Here is a 19,695-nt window from a genome sequence, read left to right on the forward strand (position 1 = left end):
CATTACCAAAGCCTTCAAGACAAATAAGGTGCCACTGCAGCACTTCGTTTCTGTGAAATGTGAAAAAAAGAGATAAACACTCAAATTTCCGTTATTACAATGGATGCGTAGGTCACCAGCTAGCATGAGGATATAAATTTGAGCACAAACATTTTTTCGCGGGCATTTACAAGGGCTGATGAGTATGTAATCTTCAGAAACGTCTTCCGCCATGTGGCAGGGGATGCGACGGCGAGTGAGGAGGGAAGAGAAGGAGCGAGTTTTCCTCACATTCGTCGCCCGAAGTGTCATTGCTGTCGTTTCACCCTGCAGGGGGGGGGGGGGGGGAGAAAACTCTGGCCCATTCCCCCGCAGCTGATGACCACCGGTTTGGCGGTCGTCTCTTAGCTAGGCACGACAAATGCAGCGGCAAAGCCGCCTCCTTTGGCTTGGGCTGCCCTGCGCAGCATCTCTACTGTGCCGGTGAACACGGCGTACCAGAAGACCACTGCCACCAGGGAAGCCACTACAATGAGGCTTGCCGTGCAGATGAAGAACAGCGTGTGATTCATGTGAGCTGATGGCTACGCTCCAGTGCCGCGCTTCGGCACCAATAGTGTCAGCGCCCACAAATGCACGCACATCTCTCTTTCACTACTGCGACTTAGTTCAAAGCGGTAACAATAGTTTATTAGAAGTATTAGTGGATGGAGAATATGATGTGCAATGCAGACCACGAGTGTGTGTTTGCAGTTAAACAGGAGACGTGATCGGCTGCTGCGGTAGCCCTGTCCAGCGGGCAGTGAAGCTGCTCTGTTGGAGCTGCTGAAAGTTCGAATCCCAGTAGCGGTATATTATATTCACTTATGATTTGTTCAAAGTCACCTGATAGATGAGGTATCACCGAAACTAGTGAGCCCGCTCGACCTTGTGCAAAAATGCTTCTACCAAAAATACACACTACGGCGTCATTAGTGGACTTTTCTACACAGGATTTGTGTCATTGCAGCACTACATCTTGTAAAATGTAAAAAAAAAAAAAGTTCTAGGCCCCTTGAAATCATTGGATTCGCAAATCAACAGCTTGCGCCAGCATAAAATGTTCAGTTAAAAAACTGTTACGTGGGCATTTACAAATACAGAGGGCTTAGAGATTGATCGGAAACGTTCCGCGACATCTGGCGTTGATCATGGCGGTGGGGAACGAAATGGAGTAGGAACTTTTCACCGAATGCGGCGGTGCCATTGGTGTCGTTCCACTGCGTCGTTGGGTGACGAGTCTGGCCCACACCCACGTAGCGGATTACCACCGGTGAGGTGGTTGTCTTGTCGCTAGCCGCGGGAATTACCGCGGCTAGCACGTCTCCTCCGACCCGGGCTGCCTTGAGTAGAACCTCTCCTGGCTCGGTGAACACGCCGTACCAGAAGACTACCGCCATCAGGGAAGTCACAAGGACGACGCTTCCCGTGCAGATGGCGAAGAACAGCGTGCGGTTCGTGGTGGGCCTGATCCCTTGCTCGGCCTGCGCGACTCCTATGGTGGATCTAATCCCAGCCGAGTCTAGATCCACCAACGTCGAGGTTGCCCTCACTTGTGACGAATGCTGCGTGGGTTCGACGCTTGAAGCCGCCTGCTGCAGCGAAGCAGGGTTTCTGGACACGTTGCCGGCTCCCGCTGGCACATACATGGTATCGGTGGCAGTTGTTGTTGTTGCTGCTGCCTCAAAAACGATGGCAAAGCTAAAGGCACACGGCCTGAGAGAAGCTCCTGCCCCAGATAGCAAATTCAGCATTCAGTCTACACTGGTCACTAAAATAATGGATATAATGCTTACATACATATACATACAGTTGTGATATAATGGCATAATGCCCATATATGAGGTATTGGTTGCTCTGTACTCTACATTCATAGATCTCTGGGAGTCGTCATACCACTCTTGGTGGAGTGGTGCAGTGGTCATACAATGCGCCACTGCACTGCGATGGCAGGTACTGCCACAGGTGGTGCTTGTGAGACCTCGGCTGCTCCTCCCGAGCTAATTTTCTCGACCAATCATTATTTTGACAGGTCCTTGTGGCTCGGGAAGAGCAACCGGAGTCTCACAAGCACCCCCTGTGGCAGCACCTGCCATCGCAGGGCAGTGACGCATTGTATAACCACTGCACCACTCCACCAAAAGTGGTATGACGACTCCCAGAGATCTATGAATACAAAGTACAGAACATCCAATACCGCATATACGGGCTTATATCAATAAAATTATGTCGTCCTGCCTTTCTCCTTATCATCTTTATCAAAACTAATTTATTTTTTGGCACTATGCCCCATATTCTTTTATGGTTAATTAGATTTTCTTCATAACCCGTGATGTAGCAGTAATGTGGGAAAAGTATTCTTCTATCGACCTCCACCAATAGTAAGCAAGTCCCCTACTGTGCTGTGCAGTTGGCTCACAATCCGGTGGACATGTTGTGGTGGCGGCCCAAGGTAATGGGATTTAGGTGGCCTACCTGCAACCTGGGGTGCTTCTCTGAACAGCTTTCAGCCATGCCACCGACGACGAAGCTGTGTTTTCTGCTGAACGTGATCCCTAACACTATCTCGGTTATGCTTATCTTATTTCGCGACGAAATTACGCAGCTCTTTCTCGAAGCATCAAGTTCGGGCTCGCTGTCGTAAAGGAAGAATACTTTGAACTGTAGCATTCCTTCCTGTCTTAGAGCAAGTAATAGTTTTCTCACCTTACGTCGCCTTCGGCGCTTTACAGTTCTGAGTGTGTATGGCCTTGCGCTTTAATTTTCCACCTCCAGAAAGTGAACACCCTTAATTTTATTATAATTTCATCCTTACGACTACTTACGCTAAACGCAGCATCCTTTGATGTCGACGGAGAGGGCCAATAACAACCTTTATTTTCGGCACATGCACGAAAGTCGTTCGAGGGAATTTTATTTGGCTCAACTCTAAGTCGGCTCCACAGTTTGAGGCGTACTTAGCGACCCCAGCTATGTCGCTCGGAAGCGTCGTGTCAGTCTTCAATAAAGTAGATATGGAGGTTTTCTTTGTATCATTCTTCATCGCGTCAAGTATTTGGCACTATCTTCTTAGGCGGCATATTGTATTCCTTTGCAGCGGCGATATCGAACCTTGTCCGATTTTTGAAAAAATAGAGTTACGGTGTTAAGTAGCTCATTCTTTCTATTCTATAGGCATGACTCAAATTATCCGGAAAAATAACTTTCTAGTATGGCAGTTTATTATAATCTTTGAAGTTTATTCTTTGTTTAACAGGTAACAAACGCGCAATAAAGCACGAGCTAAAGGCGTAGCCTGACAGGGGCCCCGGCTATATCGAGCAGTAACGGCAGACAAGATGCAATTTCAAACAAAGCTTGCAAGCATATACCATGCATTTTGCACAGAGAGCAAACGTTGAAAGTGAACAGAAAATAAAACTAAAAAACTCAAGCATATAAAACACATCAAATATATGAAGCACACGCTTAAGCAGAAAGTTAAATTATTGTATTTTTATTTAACTCTCCAACAGGAATCTTCTCAGTGACTTCTTTGAAATACGTGCCCTGAAATCAATCCTGTTTTCTAGGTTATTTAAAAATACGGGGACTTGGTAGTTTAAGTGTTGTGTTCTATAGTTTGTAAGCATGCGTGGTGTTCTAAGTGTTTCGTTTCGTAAGCAGTATAGACTTGGCGTCTTAGTCCCGACGTTATCATATAGCTTATTTTTTTGATGTATTGTGCAAGGTTGCAAGAGTATATCTGACTAGGTTTAAGGATTTCATGTTTTAAGAAGAGGGGTTTAGTTGGTAAATCCCGAGGTCTACCGCAGTAGCTTTCAAACATTCTTAAATTTTTTTTCTGTAATATAGTTAACCGGGTATAATTTTTTTACACGTAGTACCCCATACAAGGCTGCAATATGATAGTCGGGAATAAGATAAAGTGTACCACAATGTTTTTTCAAATCATAGACTTATCAAGTAACACCCTTGTCACACGGGCATTGCAAAGGCCTTTGAGAATAAGGTCCTTATATCCAAAGGCGTAACGAGTGCAACTACACGGCACAAATGTTGCGCCTTTGCCGCTAAGGGCCTTGGAGGCGAAGGCGCCCGTCAGAGCCCTTTGGAGTCCAAAGGCGCTGCCTTCAAGAACCTGCGATCGCAGTGCCACCCAACGTCAAAAAGTAAAAGCAATAAAAAAATAGATACAGCCTACAATGTTTGAAAACATCTTTTTTTAAATACGAAACGTGTGCCTGGCTTTGCTTTTCGTACGGGTGTTTACATTTTATGCCAAGATTTCAAGACAGTGAAAATGTTGCAGCAATACCGAGTGCTCCTGGTGGCCAAGGTACTACACAAAACCTGCGCCTGCTGATGAGAGTAGCTGTTGCAGTTCTTTTAGGAAGCAGTTAGAATAAAAAAATTGTCTGAGCTCAGGGAATGAACAGAATACACCACTTTAGTTTTAAAATACTCACTTCAGCCGCCTCGAGCACAGCAGCGGGTGCTAAGGCTGAACGAGAGTTGCACCTTTGGGCTGCAGTGTGTAGCTGCGTCAATGATCCTTTAAGCTTTTGCTCCTTCGGTGAAAAATTGGGGCTTTGCTGGAAATGCGTTAAAGGAATGCCATGTGACAGGGGTATTAGTTAACCTACAAAGGCACCCACCAACCTTACTTAATTCTGCACTTAGCTTGTCTACATGTCTGTTCCAAGATAGATCGGTATAAAACGACATGAGCAAAAATTTCTGCGTCGCTATTTTTCTATTTTAATATTATTAAAAAATATAGTAGTGGTTGTTTCAACAAGTTTATTATCTAGAGCAAGAATTATATATTTGGTTTTATTTATATTTAGTTGTAGACAATTTGCATGCCACCATACTGAGAGTTTCTTGAAATATTCAGTAACTGTACATTCTAGATTTGGAAGCGAAGTAGAAGCAAAAAACACATTAGCATCATCTGCGTACATAATCAAACGAGGAGAATCAGGTATATCAGACAAGTCATTTATGTAAAGAATAAATAAAACTGGACCTACTATAGACCCTTGCGGGACACCACTGATTACTTTTAGTTTGGGCGATACACCATTGTTAAATTTTATATACTGGTACCTATTAGTGAGATAATTCCGCATCAAATCTAGCGCACCACCACGTATTCCATAATTACTAAGTTTGGTTAATAATATTTCATGTTTAACGAAATTAAAAGCTTTACGTAGGTCATGGAATAGTCCAAGTGTGAACAACTTATTTTCAATATTGTGGAGTATTTCATCTTTGGTATTTAGTAAAGCTTCCTCGGTACATTTGTTTTTGCGAAAACTATAATGATTAGCAGATATAATGTTATACTTCTCAATGAAACTTGTTAGACGCTTGCTTATAACAATCTCAAATACTTTGGACAAAACTGGGAGAACAGAAATCGGCCTGTAGCTATTTATAGCAGCCTCACCGCATCCTTTGCTAACAGGGCACACACGGGCAATCTTAAGCTCATCGGGGAATATACTAGTATCCAACATGCGGTTAATATTGTAGGTTAAAGGTCGGATCAAAATGTCAGCTACATGCTTCAAGGGATGTGCCTTAATATCATCAAAGCCAGCCGCAGTTTCGTTCTTCAGAATTTTAAATATGTTCTATATTTCTGTTTCTGTCGCCAGAAAAATGACTATCGAGTTCGAGGTGATAGGTTTTTCCAGTCGTCGCACACATCTGGCACATGATACTGTGATGGGGTATACGTTCCAGTACTTATGAAATTCCTATTTAGCTCTGCTATTGTAAAAGACTGTTGCATACTTGTATTAGCTGGGGGAATAGCGGTATTAGGATTTCGAGTAGGGTTATGTCTAAGAGAGTTAACTTCTTGCCAAATTTTTCTAGTGTCATTTAAATATGGGCAAACAATTTTTCGTAGTATTCCGCCTTTGCAATCTTCAGTTCACCATTTAGTTGATTTCAAAATTTCTTGAATTCAAGAAGCTTTTCGTGGTCACGGCTGTACAGAAATGTGTCAAACAACATTTCGTTCTTTTTCTCGATTTTTTGTAGAGGGATTTCGTAACCCAAGGTTTCCTTATCTTGCTGTGCTTCTTCCAAACTCTAAGCTGAAAGGATCTATGAGAGCAGTTTTTAATTTGTTTGTAAATATGGTGTAAGCGTTGTTCGCGTCTGCTTCATTAATAAAAAAATCCCAATTTATGTCAATTAGGAGAGACCGAAAGAAATCTAAAGGCATCATGCTAATTTCTCGATAGGATATAGACACGGGATTATTGCTGCGGTTATGCACAACAGAAGGAAGAAAACAAAACAGAGGAAGATGATCACTAACACCCGTTGTTAGAAAGCCGGCAAATGAATTATCGGGACTGTTTGTGATATATAGACCCAATAACGTCGCACTATGTATTGTAATGCGAGTAGGAGTTGGGACAATATTAATGCATGATTAGCAACTGATAACATTATTCAATTATTTTGCATGAGAACCATTGACAACAGTAGTAATATTCATATCGCCCATTATAACAAAGCTTTGACCATGTTTGCGCAAGTAATCTAACATGTGATCAAGCACTAAAAGAAATCTATTCTTATTTCCAGAGGGGGTCGATACACAACAACCACTACATACGTTTTTAGGCGAATAGAGACATTCAATGTCATCATCAAGGAAAATGCATTCTGGCAAGACGTCATGAACTAGTTCTTTCTTCACATAGATGGCTACGCCTCCACCTCGAATGGATTGTCGAGTGCAGCCATGGTATTTATGGCCTTCGATTCGAGGTGGATTATCATTCTTTGTTAACCAGGTTTCAGTGAAATGTAATACATCAAAGTTTACACAGATACCGCCCAATAACTCATGAAGTGAATCTTCTTTGTTGCGAATGCTGATTACATTCAAATGAAAAACTGATAGGTACTTATTCGGATGATGATTGGAAAATGTGTTCTAAAAGAACTATAATCGTCAGTAGTGGCGGTACCAAAGCTTGTAGCAGTCATTGTATAGCTGTACCGTATAATTATGTGCTCACAAGCAACATGTCTAGTTTCTCATTTTTCAATGTCATCGGTACAGCTTATGCGAATAGCTGGTGACGTTTGCTCTTTTCTAGCGAAGACTTTGCCTCCAGCAGTCCATGCGAATTTCCAGCCAAGCTCTTTTTTCTTTTTGATAGTCGCTCCAAGAAGCTGTTTGTTTTGCCTAGTCAAATGTTCATTGACGTACACTGGTCGCGCTCAGTCTCATGCACACCTAGCTTTTTGGCGTCGATTTTTGTTTTTTTTTCCTTTGCCAGAAAGTCGTTTCGCTTGTTACGTCGCACAAAGCGAACTAGAATGTTGAACTGGTCATGATTAGCAGTAGGTACTTTGTGACATGCAGCAATGTCATCATTATCCACCACTTCGTCGATAAGCTCGCCTACCTTCTTCACTGCTCCCAGTGGGTCATCATCATGTGGTATGCCTTTACTCTCAATATTGTTAGAGCGCAGGCACAGTTCCAGCTCTTCTAGTTGTTTAGTCAGTTTCTTGTTTTGGGACCTGAAGTTACTGCTTTCGCGTAGTCCTGCTTGAAGCTCTTCTCTTAAAGCCTTGAGGTCACCAAATTATTTAATCTACTCTACCATTTTCTTTATCTCTTTGAGTTGGTCTTTAGGTTTATTACGCAAATCTTCAATACCTGTCTTAGCCATTGTAAACAATCAAGAATCAAAGGAGAACAAAAATCGATGATGGCAGTCTGGTTCGGCAGCAGCGCACACTAGATGAACTTAATTATATATGAAACAGAGCAGATCTCACCTGCAAGAGCCGAAAGATTAGGTGCGTGCTCCAGGTGCACCGCCCCCTAACTACAACCGTCCGCCCCGATGTGTGAGCTTATGTAGCCGACTGATGCCTCTGTTTCCCCTTGCGGGAGCCAGTTGCGTCGCAGTCTTGAAGATGACGCTCTCTTCAAGGCAATATCAGTGACGTAATCTTGCTTGAAGAAGACCCTCTGTTCCCGGCAGAAGCACGGTAGCAGATCCACGTGTCAGAAACTGCAAGATCAGAAAGATTAGGTGCGTGTTCCAGGTGCACCGCCGCCGAACAGCAACCGTCCGCCCCGATGCGTGAGCTTATGTAGCCGACTGGTGCCTCTGTTTCCCCTTACGGAAGCCAGTTGCGTCGCAGTCTTGAAGATGACGCTCTCTTCTCGGCGATATCAGTGACGTAATCTTGCTTGACGAAGACCCTCTGTTCCCGGCAGAAGCACGGTAGCAGATCCACGTGTCAGAAACTGCAAGAGCAGAAAGATTAGGTGCGTGTTCCAGGTGCACCGCCGCCGAACTGTCGTTCACCAGACATACGTATGGCATATCATTTAATTGTATGAGGCGTTTAACCTACCCATCCTGCACGTGGCGCTTTGAAAGGCGAGTAGTGGAAAGCTCGGGACTAATTTTGACCACCGGTAGTTATTAACAGGCACCAACGCCACTCAGCTCAGGGGTGCGTTTTATTTTCGCTTGCATTATAATGTTCTTGTCTGAGGCAGGTTTATTCTTGGAATTTTGTGATGTTCATCATTTTTGTCGATGCGCTCATTTCGTATTCTTGTTGTGCACGACTTTTCCTTGATGCCTCTAATCCCTAAGTAACTTTGGTATTTTCGAAAACGACAAATTCTGAGGGACAAATACACGCGAGAAGAAAAAATATTTCAAAATGACTTATTACGTTGCAAGAAAAACCAAGAATACGGCGCCATTACTCAGGCTTTCAAGACAGATTATGCGCCACTGCAGCACTCCGCTTCTGTTAAATGTGAGAAAAAGGATAAAAATTCAAGGCTGCTTGATTACAAGCGATGCGTATGCTACCAGCTTGCACGAGGATATAATTTTGAGCACAAACGTCTTTTTTTGCGGGCATTACAAGGGCTGTGGGAGTATGTTTTCTTCGGAATCGTCCTTCGGCATGCTGCAGGGGATAAGACGGCGAGGAGCGAAGCGAAGGAGGGAGTTTTCCTCAACTGCGTCGGCCGCAGTGTCATTGGTGTCGTTCCACCACGCGGGGGGGAGAAAAGTCTGGCCCCCTCCCACGTAGCTGACGACCATCGCTGAGGCGGTTGTATTGTCAATAGACTCGGGAATTATGGCGGCTTGCAAGTGTCCTCCGACCCGGGCTGCCTTGCGCAGCATCTCTCCTGGGTCCGTGAACACGCCGTACCAGAAGACCACCGCCACCAGCGAAAGCACTACGATGAGGCTTCCTGTGCAGATGGCGAAGAACAGCGTACCATTCATGGTGGGCTCGGTTCCTGGCTCGGCCCGGGCGACTCCTATGGTGGACCTAACCACAGCCGCCTCAAGATCCACCGACGTCGGGGACGCCGTCACTTGCGACGAATGCTGATTTGGTTCGACGCTTGAATGCGCCTGCTGCAGCGAAGCAGGGACTCTGGACACATTGCCGGCTTCCACTGGCACATTCATGGTGTCGGTGGCAGTTGAAATCCTCTGACTTCTTCCTCTTCGCGTGAAGAATCAACTTAAAGAACCATTGTAGCTGAGAGCAGTGGCGCGGTAAACCACACCCAATGGCTGTGATGATAATGCTCAAAATACTACGGTGTGTTTCATACAGGAATGTTGTTCCAAATTGAAAACAAGAAAAGCGCTGAAAAAGTAGGATAATGGAGAGATTGGCAAACTTCAGTGCTTACTACTCACGCACGCTGGCATCAAAAAGTAAGTGCATGGATAACTACACTTGTTACTGGTGTACCAACATTCCAGTCAGCGCTTCACCTTCTTGAGACAAGCAAGCAAGAGAAGGAAGATAAAGTAGAAAGCCAAGCACTCAGTAATTTTTCACACATCCCCCATTTACTCTTGTATAGTTACGACATACAGGATTGGTAAACACGCAAACAGAATACTTAGAACTCAATAAGATACAGACTTTAAATCCAGTCATATGAACTCCAGGACACTCGTGGGATGTTGGAAAAGAAGGCGCTTCCCGGGTCCCCTAACATTTGCAGGAACACAATTATCCTGAACCACTTTTAAGTTACAGAGATTTACTCCAACATTTCAGATTAACGAGGAAAATATACGCCGAACCACACAAAATCTAAAAATAGAGCAATAGGTCATTTTAAGAAAATCGCAATCGAATACTTGTATAATTCTTGCTCTGCATCCTTAATCGCGTTCACGGAAACGTGGCTTACGGACAATGTTCCCGACGACAGCATTTTTGATACCGAGGCGACGTTTAACATATTTCGCTGCGACAGGTCAAATAGGAGAGGCGGTGGTGTTCTGTTGGCAATAAAAAAATAATTATCATGTGTACCCATCATAATTTCTACGTTTCTTGAATGTGTATAGGTGTTGTTAAACGGCAGCAGTACTGACATACTTAGGTGTTTATTATCGCCCCCTGATATGGGCAGTGCTTTTGTTGAAGAGTTCTATCGCATTTTGAGTGAAGTGTGTAACCGATTTCCAAATTGTGTGTTATTAATATTTGGGGATTTTAATTATCCACGCATCAATTGGGCAACTCTATCTGTCACGGAGAGTGAAGGAGAATCGAATGCATTTCTTCAGACATGTTCAAATTTTTCATTATCCCAACTTATCATGCAACCTACACGGCGCACTGCCACATGCTCCAGTATTCTTGACCTAATCCTTACTAATATTCTGACATTTGCGCCAACATTAGTCACCTAGATGGGCTCTCCGATCGTGACGTCATTACTGGGAACACTGTTTGTCGGCATAACAGTAGGAAGGTGATTGAAAAAAAATTAAATGCTATAGCAGAGCTAACTTTGATGGAATGAATGCACAATTATCTCTTTTTGCAGACCAGTTTCTTAATGACTTCTTGTCCCGTACAGTTGAAGAAAACTGGGTCGCGTTCAAAAATATGTTTACTGACGTCGTTAGCAAGTATATACCGTCCATAACAATTAGGAGTAGGAGCTCTACGCCATGGTTCAACAAGCAACTTCGGCGTCGAAAGAACAAAAAAAAAGCAATTGTACAGGCAAGCCCAGAAATCCAGTCTTGCACCATCGTGGCTTAAATACAAACAGCGCGACAAAGAATACCAAGAGTTACATAAATCCAGTCGTCGTCACTTTTTTAACCACGACCTGTCATCTATGCTTACTAACAATCCTCGTAAATTTTGGCAAGTAATAAATCCAAGCAATCACCCTGACGTTGTGCTTACCGATCCCACAGGTGCCACTGTTCCCGAGTCAAAGTATGCACAAATATTAAACAATGCATTCTCGTCTGTGTTCACCCGCGAGGACGTCACTTCATGCCCAAACATAGGTACACTTTCCGATATCATCATACCGCAGATAAATATTACCGAGTCCGGTATCATTTCACTACTTAATAATCGTAATGTATCATCTGCATCTGACCACGTTGGGTTCAACAGCAAGTTGCTTAAAAGTACATCGCAAAGTATTTCGGGAATCTTGTGCGCTCTTTTTTCACAGTCATTGTCATCCGGCCAAATTCCTAATGATTGGCGTACAGCCAAGGTCATACCAGTTTTTAAATCTGGCGATCGCTCATCACCGCTTAACTACCGGCCTATTTCGTTAACTAGCACCGTTTGCAAACTACTGGAACATGTCACACATTCTCAAATCATTAAATACTTAGAAAACATAACATAATCTTCACATAACAGCACGGCTTTCGCAAGGAATTTTCATGCGGTGGGCAACTTGCCGGGTTTACTAATGGCTTGCTTTCATGTAATGACGCTGGCAACCAAGTCGACGCGATATTCTTAGATTTTTCCAAAGCTTTTGACCGCGTTCCTCACCACAGGCTACTACTGAAACTAAATCATTTTAACATTGACGCACAAGTCATTGCATGGATAAATGATTTCTTGTCATTTCGAACTCAATTCACAAATATTAATCATTACAACTCCCATTTTATTCCTGTCACGTCCGGCGTTCCACAAGGGAGCGTGCTTGGCCCTTTGCTTTTTCTAATTTATATTAATGACTTGCCTAACTGCATGTCGTCCAGAGTAAGACTGTTCGCCGATGATTGCGTAATTTACTGTACCATTTGTACTGACACTGACCATCAAGCATTGCAGTCAGACCTCAATGCAATAAACAGATGGTGTTCAGACTGGCAAATGACCCTAAATCATACTAAAACTAAGTGCATGTCATTTACGCACTCCTCTTTCCGTATTCCAACTTAATACTTTATAGGTAACAATGTTGTCGAACTTACTACCACGTACAAATACTTAGGAATCAACTTGCAATCGGATCTAACATGGCATCATCACATCAACGTTACTCTTGCATCTGCTAACCGTACTTTCGGAATCATGAAACACAGACTAAAGCAAGCGCCTTCACACCTAAAAAAACTTGCGTACACCACGTTAATCAGGCCGAAAATTGAATATACATGTGCCATCTGGGACCCGAGCCAGGACTACATTATACGTAACATTGAATCCCTGCAAAGCCGTGCTGCTCGCTTCATTTTCTCAGATTATTCTCCGTACTCCAGTGTTGCATCTTTAAAAATTCGTGCTGATCTGCATCCGCTATCACTACGACGAAAACACGCCCGCCTATCTCTCTTTCACAAACTTTATCATCATGATCGTTTGCGCGACGACTTCTTTCAGTCACCCCCTGTCATTTTTCCTCGCCGTGATAACCCCTGCAAAGTCAAACGCCCAGCATGCCACTCGGCCCATTACGCACAATCATTCATCCCCAAAACCATAGTTGACTGGAATAACCTACCATCAGATATTGCCACTGAAGTTAACACCGATCAATTTCATCAAATGCTGTAGACTCATATCTGAATTTGACGTCTCTGTGCGTTTTTGGTGTTAGCTATTTTAATACCTTTGCATCTTGTTCGACATTGTTTTGCAGTTTTTTCTCTTTTTGTGTTATTCTTGAACCCCCAGTGTTTCAATTTTTACACTTTATTCTTATCTTCATTCGAACTTTAATCCACTACCAATATTGGTGTTTGCGTATTAGTGTGTTTCGTGTGCCCCCCCCCCCCCCCCCCCCCTATGTAATACCCTCTTCCAAGAGGGCCTTTAGGGTATTTGAATAAATAAATAAATAAATGCAGCTATATGCTTCAAGTTCGTGTGATACGCAGTGCACCTTCTGCGGTGAATTGGCTGACTTATACAGTATGGTATGGGCATGAAAGAAAACCCAGCTATACTAAGATTCAATAACTCAGAAACTGAGGACCGGGAGGCGGTGCTGTCCAGCTCATATTCGGAGGACCAGCTTTCGTTGGTGAACCGGGCAAGAGCGGCGGGAGAAAAACAATGGGCTCCTGGAACGAGGGCCCACCCAACCATTCTGTCCATTAAAAGTCTCTCTTTCCCTCCCTCTTTTCCTCTCCCCCCATTTTCCACAAGCCCCCATATGTACGCTATTCAAATTGCTTCAGACCTCCTGCGCTATTATCTTTTCATGGCTGGTAGCTGCTCTGTTCATGGTATTACATGGCATTACAGTCTAGTCTGGGCTGCCATGAAAAGCTGTCTTTAGGCCTTACGGCCTAAAGAAGTACTTGTTATTCACAGACTACTGTCGTGTCACCGGCTTTCTTGAACACGATCACCATTTGGTACCGTGTTTGACTCTTCGGGCTGAGGAAGGACTGAAGCTTCGAAGCTGAAAAAACACTAACAAGCAGCTTTAGTGGTACTTTTTCGAAAACCAATTTAGATATTAAAAGGTTTTAAGAAGAAAGAGATATGAATTAAATCTTCAAAGCGACGAGCGATGGATGAGCCTTTTTGCGAGAGCTGAGAGCGTCCTTGCTAACTCCACGTCGTCCTTTAATCCCCTCAGGTCTAGCCCATCGTTCAGGCTGTTGCCAATCAGACCACACCCCTCCCAGAACGAAAGCCGATCGAAACAGCGCGGCACTGCAGCGGTATAAACTAAGCACGGTCTTGCTCAGCAGTCCTCCAGCAAGCGGAGACGCTTATTGCCTAAGTCAGACCGCGAGAACAAGCGAGTCGATAGCAATTTCGTGCTGCTAACTTCTGTACTGTAGCAAAGGTGATACCATCGGCTTACTCTCCTCGGCAACACATGTAACTCGCGCAATACCGCGGTCGCGAACTTAAACAAACGGCGAACTGTCCACTGTTGAGCGAGCCACTAACAGATACGGGTATTGGCTTAATTAATGGCCCCGTTCCGTTGTTTCCTCGAACGCACATGCTTTCTTCTGTCGCGGTCCTCAGGCGTCCTTTACTGGGAAGTCATCCTCGCTCAGCGAAGCGTGGGAAGATCCCGCTGGCTCTTTCTCAGAGCCGCACAGTTCTTTCGGACCTTCGCCTTGTCAAAAGTCGCATCGCCAGCTGTAGTTATAACACTACACACACACACCTCATAAGAACTGCTTAATTTTCGAGCCTTTAGCACCCCTAGCGCAGCTTATCCTTTTTTATTACACATTCGCTTCAATGCGTTCTGCTGTCAGCGACGGACGTATGCCGAGCTTCCGCGGCATTAAGAAGGCCATGTGGCATTCTAATATAAGTAATAAATCATATCATCGCTGTCATCCTTGCGGCTGTTATTTAGAGAGAGAGTGCAAAAGGGAATAAAATTTTTTGTATGGGTATCCTCTTCCTACGGGGCAGCCTCTAGTTCAGAACCCCATTGGATTATGCGACACCGCATGCCCACTGGATCAACTGTTGCTTTTATAGCCGGTCTAAGGAGGTCAGCGGTGCCTCCCAAATGGAAGTTGCGAGTAGGGGTATGTGGGGAATCTTGATGACATTTACCTTCCCAGGTGTAGGTGTAGGCTATGCGAGTACAGATCGGAGGGGAATATTATGTTGCGTGGAGGAGGTGAAGGGACGCTTTCGCTAGGTCCTGTTGGCGCGAGGTGCTAGGAAGCTTGGAGGCTCAGTGTAACTTCTGTCATCAGGGGTCCTAGCAGATATCTACACAGTAAAGCGACAGTAAGGCTTTTGTGGTAGCTTTGAGAGAATAAAATTTTTGAGAGGTGAATTTCGCGGAAAGAATGTTAGTGATCACTCCAGATGTTAACGTCGTTTTCCATTTTTTTCAAGAATGTAGAGGTCAGAGCTTGTTGCTGCGTTTTATTTTGTGCGCATGACAAGCTTTGCATTATGTTTGTGACTGTGAAGAAAATTAGGCTTTCAAAGAGAATTTTTTGCACAGCCTTGGATGGCCGCCTGCTAGCAAAACCTGCGAAATGAAGCCCATAGAAATCCACAAGGAATGCGAAGGTGAAGCATTCTGCCAGGTACCAAAGTCAGGCTTTGTGCAAGAACATTGGCCTGTCTTGCCGACGCCTAAAACACGTCCTCACAATGCAGTACACGCTATTAAACAGTCGAGAAGTTCCAACCTGGCCTTTCTTTGGAGGTAATACGGCTGTTTTCCGGCTTTAAAATAAAGCTCCTTCTTCAGTAAATGAAGCAAAATATAGAAATTATTTTAATATAAATCTGTTGTGTCATAAATTCTTGATTAGGAATTCTTCTTTAAAAACAGTATGTTTAGGGTGGGTGCCACGGTTAGCTGTAAATTTACGGTTTCAGACTCGGCCTTTATGCCTCGTATTCTTGTTTTTTCACCGTTTCTATAGCGCATTTTTCCTCCCGTTTTACCTCCTCTCTTTCATCAGTAGAAAAATGATGTTGATTGTAAGTATCCTTGAAGTTTGTGTTTGTTCTGTTTCCTTAGTTCGCGCTTGCCTGAAGTGACTGGCAAACCCAAGTGATTGCCTTTAGTGCCGAATGACAGTGCTGGCCAGGTGGGCGTGGGCCACGTTGAGTGAAAGCGAGCCAAGATGTGGGTGCTCTTGAAAGTTTGCCGTGATGGTTAGCCTGGGAGCGATTCTAGTAAAAGTGGTGGGTTGGAAGTGCACTACTGCTATCACTTCATCGGCGTAGCAGAGGGTAGGAAACCTGCGAATTGTGTTTGCCATGCTGGTTTTGTTAAAAGTGGCACAAGGAGTTTACCGGTATTGTCTTCCGAAATTTACGCTGATGCTATAGGAGCGACAAACAACTTCATCACACGTCTCTTAATGCGTTCTTACCAAGCATGGTCTTTTTACTCATCACTGAAGAAAGGACGTGTTTCCTTGGTTACTATAAGAGTAGAACTCATGTTGTACAAACGCACCATAAAGGGCATCTTCTCACTCACCGAGAGAGAGAGAGAGAAAACAAAGAGTAAAGCCTATTTGTTTGCCGAGCAGTACGAAACATTGGGCCGGGGATTGGCCCTGTTCCAGAAGCCCTGCGGCAACTGCAACTGCATTCGCGTGTTATATCGTATAAGCTGGTGGGCAGAGTATCATCTGGCCACTGACACTTCCCACTGCAAAAAAGGAATAATAATAATAATAATAATAATAATAATAATAATAATAATAATAATAATAATAATAATAATAATAATAATAATAATAATAATAATAATAATAATAATAATAATAATAATAATAATAATAATCGGTTTTTGGGGAAAGGAAATGGCGCAGTATCTGTCTCATATATCGTTGGACACCTGAACCGCGCCGTAAGGGAAGGGATAAAGGAGAAGTTAGCAGCTGAGGGCACCATTAGATTGTGCGGGCGTCTTAAGACGATTTAGTAAAGTGGAACCACGGGCAAGGGCAGAGAAACAGAGCAGGGTGGATATTTATGCGTAATGAACTGTTGCGGAAATTGTTTTTCTGAAGCTGTCGCCAGCGGGCTGATTGCGAGAGTTTCAAGTGAGGGGCAGGCAAGAGCGCCTCTGGGCTTCTGAAGTGTTCGAGGAAACTGCTGTCAATTGAAGGAACGGATCTAAAGGAAGAGCAGTCGTCCGCCGTTCGGTAAGTAAGCGCCCAAGCTTTGGAATCAGCGGCAACTTTTCCAGCCATCCTGAAATTCTCTTTGCGGTGCACACAGTGGAACTTTGGAGATGCCCCATGAGCTGCTCGCGAGCGAACTGATGGCTTGTGGCTAATAAAGTTTTGCGGTACTGCAAATAAGAAGATTAGCAGCACATGACGCAAGAAAGACTTGCGCCTCTACACGACGTCACATTTTGCATTGAAGTGGTGACAGTAGCCCATTACTATTGTTGCAGAGCATTCATGTTCTGTCTTGGAGGTGTAGAGTGCGCATGTATGCATTAGAACAAATTTCTAAGTATGCTCTGGTTGTGCCTTAATTCATAGCCGAACACAACACATAGATCTTTCTTGTTTTAGAATTACTCCCACCTTCAAGAAGAGTTTAGGAATTATCAAGCCAAACAAGGCGATCGTTATAATGTGTCAGCGAAAAACTGAAATGGTCATGCGCCGCTGAATTCAATAACAAGATTAGACCTGTCAATAAAAAAGAGTTTAAAAAGATACCAGCCCCATTCAACTTGCTGTTGAGATAGAGTGGAGAGGTCGGCCTGAGTAAAAGTTCCTGTCCGAGTCCGTGCTGTGTAGAAACTAGGTTGTAGGTGAAGAGATATAAGTGGCTGCACGCGTCATAACATGTAGTTGTGACGTAACAGTAACAAGAACAGGTTCAAAAGCGTCTAAGGTGAGCAAGCTGCCCTGACAACCGGGGTATTTACCCCGGCAGCAGCCGCGCGCAGGGCACCAAACAGCTCTTTGATCATCGTTTTGATGTTCTCCTTTTTTGTAAGTTCTTCTGAGCGAGGCTGACACGAATCAGGAGAACGCGAGGATTGAGGAGGCCACGCCGCGGTGTCCTCCTTGTTGAGTGTCATTGATGGTTGCCGACAAAATGCACTCTGTGTTCCGAAGATGTAGCTTGCACATCAGTGGAGGTGTAAATAGGGCGCCACACCGCACTGAGCGCTTGCCAGAGTTGGCCGTGGTGGATGTGCAGGCGATGGCTTCTGCATGTTTCACTTGAACGTTTACATTGACAGTCATGCTGATCGAGGCAGCGTCTCCTACAGAGACTAAACGCATTAGCCGTCTCCTCGTGCGTGGAGTGATCTCTCGGCCGTTTCTTGAGTTGGTTCATTTCAGACTTCAGTTTGGTTCCTGTTTGGCACATGATAACCTCAGTCGCTTATGTGTCATAAGCCCAACAAAACGCAATACTCTTCAGTTTGAGACACTCCACCCAGGCTGCCTGATAGCTACACCGCATTTAGAGCACTTCGCCGTGTCTACCGGGGACGCGGGGTCATAGTGGGTGCTGGCGGAAAACAGACAAGTTGCTTTGCTTCTACGGGAGGCGCCGTCATAGGCAGGGTTCTGATATTTGTGGAGCTGCAAAGCCGTGCCACATAGGGGTGGACCAGGTGCCTGACAAGGCCTACCGTTGTATGCGGCGGCAATTTTTTCCCCTGCAAACAAAAGTTCATACAGTTCAACCATAGTATATGGTGAATATCATTTACACGCACACATGAGGACAGCACATTTGCTAAGTCGTCGTGTTTGATGTCCGCATCTACGTCGGAAATCACACCTACCGCTGGACTTCCGTTTGCGAGAATTGAGTAACCGAATACTACATAAACTCGACATAGAATTCAGTGTCCAAGGCTTAAAAGAGTGGACACATCAAGAGAAAGGATGATCTTACTTTCGTTGATGAGGACCTCTGACTTAGAAACGGGCAGTTCAAGGGAAGCTGTAATTGTTTGCATTTGTTTTGTAATTTGAATCTTCTGTGGCCGAGACAGGCACATAAGATGTGTAGAAAAGTGTATGCTTAGTGCTACTCGTCGTGCTGGGACGCTCGGTGACTTCAGGCTGTTGCCCCCTAGAGACCTATACGGAGCTTACTTTGGCTAACGACGTCGGAACATCCACCGTCAAACTCCATGTCTTCTACTTCGGAAGAGGCAGATATCCCTGGAAGTACTCAGGTGAGGTATTCTCATCTTGGTCGCAAGCTTGGAGCTCCAGATCTGCTGCTTACTGCACACAGCCAAGACGAAGATTCATCCGCAGTCGTTTAGTATGGTGCGCCTGTCGCATAGACAGAACTAGCGCTCTGGCAACAACATCAGAGAATGATTGTGACAATGATGTTTTCAGGCTTAAGAGGAATACACAGAGAGCTACCACTCCTGTCCTCTTTGTTTTCGCAGCTTCGAGAAGATTCTATGGCTGTGCGCTCAATGCTCTGGTCTAGCGAATGACATAATTCCCTTTAGCATTGCGCTGTAACGACGGTGTTTAAGAACAAAATACACAACCTCCGTCAGGAGTAGTACCTAGAGGAAGATATCGAAGCCACAAGAGAATAAAATGAATATAGCTTATTGTTTTCAGCACCGCCGAACGAGGTTTACACGAACAACTAAATTAAACAAAAAACTCATAAGGCGGTTTTGTGTTCGCTTGCAGTAGTCCATCCTAGGTTCCAAAAATTTTGTTTGGTTTGCGGCTTTTATCTGTCAGCACAGTGCACCCCTCTATTTTCTTTCTCGACGTTTTTTTTTATCATCGGGACAACGTCATGTCTGATTGTTTTCTTTTGCCAATGTATTGGAATAAAAGCTCGCAGGTAGATTGCGGTTAACCGCTCATTTTGCCTTCTTGAATTGTCTTCATATCACAGTAAGCAGCGCAACAC

Source organism: Amblyomma americanum, chromosome 4 (genome assembly GCF_052857255.1).
Source record: "Amblyomma americanum isolate KBUSLIRL-KWMA chromosome 4, ASM5285725v1, whole genome shotgun sequence".
In the NCBI taxonomy this organism is placed as follows: domain Eukaryota; kingdom Metazoa; phylum Arthropoda; class Arachnida; order Ixodida; family Ixodidae; genus Amblyomma; species Amblyomma americanum.